This window comes from Styela clava, chromosome 10 (genome assembly GCF_964204865.1).
Source record: "Styela clava chromosome 10, kaStyClav1.hap1.2, whole genome shotgun sequence".
Classification (NCBI taxonomy): Eukaryota; Metazoa; Chordata; class Ascidiacea; order Stolidobranchia; family Styelidae; genus Styela; species Styela clava.
The window spans coordinates 22,034,677-22,041,007 of record NC_135259.1 but is presented as its reverse complement, the minus strand read 5'-3'; positions in this window follow the sequence as shown (position 1 = coordinate 22,041,007).

Here is a 6,331-nt window from a genome sequence, read left to right as displayed (position 1 = left end):
CTGCAAATATTGAAAAATGGTAGATGGTTTTATCAAAACTCACATTTTTTTATTAGTGGCGGGGCTTTCTACAAAATATCCATGATATGTAATCTTTTAATAGACCGAAATAGTTTTTCTGGTTGCCTATACATATATGACATTCTGAGAGAAATCGCCAACATAAATGATTCTAAACCTATAACAACTACGTCACCGTACCCAACGAGGGGGGGGGGGGGGTGTGACAATAAAAAAAATGATGAAAGAATCCCTAACTGAGAAAAAGCTGGTCAAGCTCTCATTCCCTTGCTATGGCAGTACAATACTACTCTAGAAAGGGCTCAAGCTGATAAATGATAACATTCCTAATTAAACAGCTTTATGCAATGGAGGTAATGAAAAATAACAACAGGAACCATCTTTAAAGACTACACCTAATATACTGTCTATATGGCAATGCAGAAGCCCTTAAAGAAGAGCTCATTCGAATGGCAATCGGGCCCATATATCCATCTCTATTTTTACCTACTGTCTGTATGACTACCCAAATAGCCTTCTACAAAGGAGACATTTAAATGGCAATTGGAACTATATATCCATCCCCATTCCTAACCTGCTGTCTATATGGCAGCCAAATAGCTTTTTACAGAATAGGCCATTCAAATGGCAATTGGAACCATTTATCCATCCCTGACCTGCTGTCTATATGGCAGCCCTATAGCCCTCCACAAAAGAGCCATTCAAATGAAAATTGAAATTATATATCCATTCTTATTCCTAACCTGCTGTGTCTATATGGCACCCATATAGCTCTCTACAGAAAAGCCATTCGAATGAAAAATGGAATTATATATCCATTCTTATTCCTAACCTGCTGTGTCTATATTCACCCCTATAGCCCTCCACAGAAAAGCCATTCAAATGAAAATGGGAACCATTTATCCACCCCTATTCTTAACCTGCTGTCTATATGGCAGCCCTATAGCCCTCCACAGAAAAGCTATTCAAATAAAAATTGGAATTAGATACCCATCCCTATTCCTAACCTGCTGTCTATATTCACCCCTATAGCCCTCCACAGAAGAGCCATTCAAATGAAAATTGGAACCATATATCCATCCCTATTCCTAACCTGCTGTCTATATGTCAGCCCTATAGCCCTCCACAGAAGAGCCATTCAAATGAAAATTGGAACTTTATATATCCATTCCTATTCCTAACCTACCGAAACGACCCTTTACAGAATAGGCCTTTCAGATTGATACATAAATCCCTAATCCTAACCTGCTATAAGATTGCCAATAATCCTCTACAATCTGACAACGGAGTAAATTCAAATAGCGAAATGCTTGTCCGAAGCCTTGTTTGAAGTAAAGTTGCAAACAACACAAGATATATATCCATTGGGTAAATACAACAATATTGGTAGGCTGTTTAACAATGCAACAGAAAATCAACAATTTCCAGAATCAAAGTTTTCATGGAAGCCTGTAGATTACTCTCGTGCAATAAATACTTGAACTAAACTACCTAGAGTTTTGATTCATGTTTTTCAAACTCCTAACCCGACCTGGCAAGACTGTCCCTAGACACAGCAATTCTAATCTTAGGCCTGAGTCTGACTGAGATTGGTAAAATCTAATATTCATTGGTCTGGTACTTAACTTTCAAGCGTTATAATGTGTCTAATGTGCCTTTGCCAGCTTTCTATTGCATCGCGTATTATGACAGGAAATTATTCACGGTTAACAATGAATGACGTCAGTCACCTCAAAGCAATGCATTTAAAATGATCGGATGAGCAGGCTGTGTGTTACAGGTTAATATTTTTTAACTTCCTTGTATTTCAGAATGCAGTATAGCGAGGTAGGAACGCCTAGACGGCTGTTATTACTATAATATTTATTTATGCAAACATCATAAACAGCGCTGCCATAGTAGGGGAACTAAGATGGCGGACATCGGAACGTAATATGTGTATTAGGTTAGGGTTAGGACATAATTTTATTCCATTTTTTCTTATTTTAGTTCTATTACGAGTTCGACGACTAGCCAAGTGACTCCAATAGTATTTGTACCTGAAATTATCACCTCACCCTAAACTGGTACACATACTACGTTCATGTGTTCGCCATCTTGATTCACATACTACTTGAGTACATTATGAATAAACTACTGGAACTGTCCAAATGAGACTTTCGCATAACACTGGCTAAAGATCCATTAAATATTGAATAATTAACTTATACTTATGCATAGTAACTACATAGTCACGGCAACTACATTACGTATGCCAAGGGTGTCAAACTCACGATGAGATTCAAGTTAAAGTGACGATATTTTTATCAGTCACAAAATTGGATGGGATGGATCTCAGCTCAAAATTTGTTCAAAAATGTTCGGATAATTGTACAGGGTGGGTCAAAATTAGGGTGAAATTTATTCCTCATCAATTCATTTATTACCTGTTGACCCACATTTGTCCCACCCTGTATATATCATTGGTTACCGACCGCTGGCCCGCGAAACTTTTTTGTCGGTACGCGAATAATTTCGTTGCCTTGTTGTTTTCCTGTCGGCGCGTCTGCTTCACCGAAACCGAAGTTGCATTGCTTTGCGATTTATTTTCCACCGTTTTGCGTTGCGTGTTTGGTTTTAATTTCCCCGTGGACATCTTGGCGCCCAGTAACCACACTCATCGCTTTTCAGATTTTGATTCGTCGCGAAAGCGCTTTGTTAAATCTCGCTTGTGTCAAAAACCTAAAATTCTGAACGCGTGTTTTAGTCCACTTAGTCATGTATTAGTGAACAAAGTAACGAGACTATCATCGTATTTGGACAAAAAAATAGACAATTCCTAAAAATAAAATATTAGGCATGTTGTGTTCCCAATTTTTCAGTATTGTACTATCGAACAGATATAAATATTACTTGGCATAAAATAGGATTTACAAATTTATCCCGGGGGGAAAGATGATCCGAACCTGCGAACCCCACGCAGAGTAATCAGAAGTGCGGCGGCGAGCGTATTCCAGACGCTTAGCACGATGCGCCACACCGTCGAGCCGTTCAGCACTGTACGTCAGTATCGAAGCACTTCTGAACAGATAAAAATATTACTTGCTCCAACATTTATACTTCTATTGAATGCAGACAGAGTTTCACATTTGAGAGAAACAAATATTGTTAAACTTTAAAAGTTTAAATGTCTTACGTGGTAAATGTACATGGAAATGCTGTGTAATTGTACATTTTTTACATAAGATAATCACATTATTAAAAAAGCGCCGATTGCTTTCATAAAGCCTAGGAAGAAATGATGCTTCATTCCCTTTCTTCGGTAAAACGTGATATATTAGTGAAAACGTGCAATTTTAAATCGCTGATTGAATTTTGATTTTGAGTACGTCGCAACGCAACTCATATGTTTTTGCTTTTCAATAAGTTTGATATTTGATGGTCTGATGATTTTACAAAGATGTTTCAGAACGGATGATTTATTAGTGACAAAACCTAATACCCCGGTACTGTTTGAGGACCATTCATATTGAATCACTATCCGAAATGCATTTATCATTAATTACATTTTTAAGGATGTTATTTCGTAATAAAATTATGGCCTAATCCTAACCTGGTACATATACTACGGGTGTATCATTTTTTATTCCCAACAAAAAAAATATTAGATCGCACATTTTCATCCGTATGCCGAAAACTGTATATGATAAATTGCAATTCCACCGGCCTATTTTATTCACGCAGTCAAATACGGCAAACAAGCAAAAAGGCTTCCAATAAAATAAGACCAGGTTCATATTTACCCAGTGTTATTTCCATGCCTCGTGTCCTCGTATCCCTCGTGTATCTCAGGGGTGGGCAAGGTTTTGAGTTTTAGTTTGGTTGTGACAGCATCAGACGGGCCAGATTAAATTACCCAACGGGCCAAATTTTGCCCGCGGGCAGTAGTTTACCCATGTAAGTTTTATCTGATGTTACCTGTTCGCCAAGCCAAAAAGGTTGGGAACCATTGGTATATATGAATTCAGGATTTGGTGTTGTACTTACTGGCCCAGGGCACAGATGTGGACTTGCACCCCAACAAGTATAACAGCAGTTTAGGACGTTATAGTAGGACAACAGACATGTAATAAACAAATAAAACTATATTACGATACACAAGACAAAGAGGTACTGCAAAACGACGATATGTACAATAGTCTGTTTATGGCACGCTCATTTTTAACGTTTCGTTGACGGCAATCGCAAAACGAGTTTTCACACTGGACGCAGAGTTGTTGACGAGAAAAAAAAAATTATCGACGTCTTTGTGCCACAAAACGTACGCGGGTACTTGTGACATCTCATAAAATATAATTTACCGGACTAAATAACCGCGTCAAGCTGGCCAAAAGAATAGGCTCTAGAACAAAATTAGTCCGGCAAAAATACCACGTTTTATTAGCGAGTTTTACGGTCTTCCGAAAATGTCAAGAGGGGGATAGGGAGTTCGGTGTTGACTCTTTAGCTGCGACAATAACAAAAGTCCTTATTGCAAAAAAATTCAAATTTTTCATTTCAGTTATTTTTTAATAATCCAGTTGCCGATGATTAGATGACCATGTCCGCTACTGCGCAAGAATTAATACTCGTGAGATAGGACGAATCTGTGGGAATATGGAATGCCTAGACGGGCAAAAAATACCAGAAAATATACCGCTACTAACAAAGTAAAATTTGTTGCGGCGCTGTTAATAACCTCTTGGGACTTGGAGTAATTTCCAGTGTTCCGCGCTATACAAAAAATGCGACGCTAATGTCCGACAGTCTCAAGTCGAAGACGCCCAAGAATTGAACGCGTCAACGCGTCTCGCGACCAATCAGCGGCCGACCTGACCCAGACCTAGTTGTCGCTATAAGAGCCCCCTCAACTTCGTAAAGGCTTCGTGGACAAGAAGTAAAAAGTAGACCAATATGCAAGGTAGTTTGGTTTTTCTGTGCCGACATGAAATTGATGAAATGTTGCCCGGCGTTGTGGTGTAGCCAACTAAAATAAAGCATCAGATATTTTGGGGAAATATCTGGTCCAATAAGACTCAGCTAAAATTAAAACTAATAGCCGTCTAGCGACATCTTCCGTCTTTAAGTACTAAACATTTAAAATCGATTAGTCGCTCAGAAACCTATGTTCGGTTACGGCTTCCCCAACCAGCAAGTCCATTTATCTGCCAACCAATCTCATACTCGGCTTGGAATGGTAGTTATTCCTGTAGTATGCGAACCAAGATGGCGGACAGTATTAGTATCATATAAAGTAACAGTTGTCCTCCCGATCTGAAAAATCCTTCATCATTTTCTGTTGTTCCGAATATTTGCTTCCCTTCTACTCGAAAGAAGAGGTATTATCAGGGGAAAGTCATTAAGCACATTAACTGCCTGCATCCATGCGTTCCGAGCCTTCTCCTCCCATTTATATGGCAACACGGTTTTGTGCCTGCCTAACCCCAGCCTATGGTAGACTTATGCTGCCCACCGATGCAGCTGATGATTGGGATTTTAGAAACGTCGTTAAACAAATTTAGGACACGGCCTTTGGAAGAGGTTTGTCTGAATATCTTCTGAAGAGAAACACTTCTTTAATTTCAGATGAAGGTGGGATTTTTTCACCGTTTACGCCTTTCGCTCACTAATATCTAATGATATGTAAAGGATTTACTATTGTTCGCAAGGACTGAAATCGTGTGAAATCCGCCAAATTTATCCGCCAACATTTTCACACAATTACAAAATACCAGGAGCGCAGCCAACCAGAATCGGAATCAGAAATTTCCATTCAACTACATCAGAAACGTGATAGAGAAATCAGAAATCGCTGATTGAATTTTGATTTTGAGTACGTCGCAACGCAACTCATATGTTTTTGCTTTTCAATAAGTTTAATATTTGATGGTCTGATGATTTTACAAAGTCGTTTCAGGACGGATGATTTATTAGTGACAAAACTTAATACCCCGGTACTGTTTGAGGACCATTCATATTAAATTACTATCCGAAATGCATTTATCATCAGGTACATTATTAAGGATGTTATTTCGGAATAAAATTATGACCTAACCCTAACCTGGTACTTATACTACGGGTGTATCATTTTTTATTCCCAACAAAAAAATATTAGGTCGCACAATTCCATCCGTATGCCGAAAACTGTATATGATAAATTGCAATTCCACCGGACTATTTTATTCACGCAGTCAATTACGGCAAACAAGCAAAAAGGCTTTCAATAAAATAAGACCAGGTTCATATTTATCCAGTTTTATTTCCATGCCCCGTGTCCGTTTTAATTAATTTT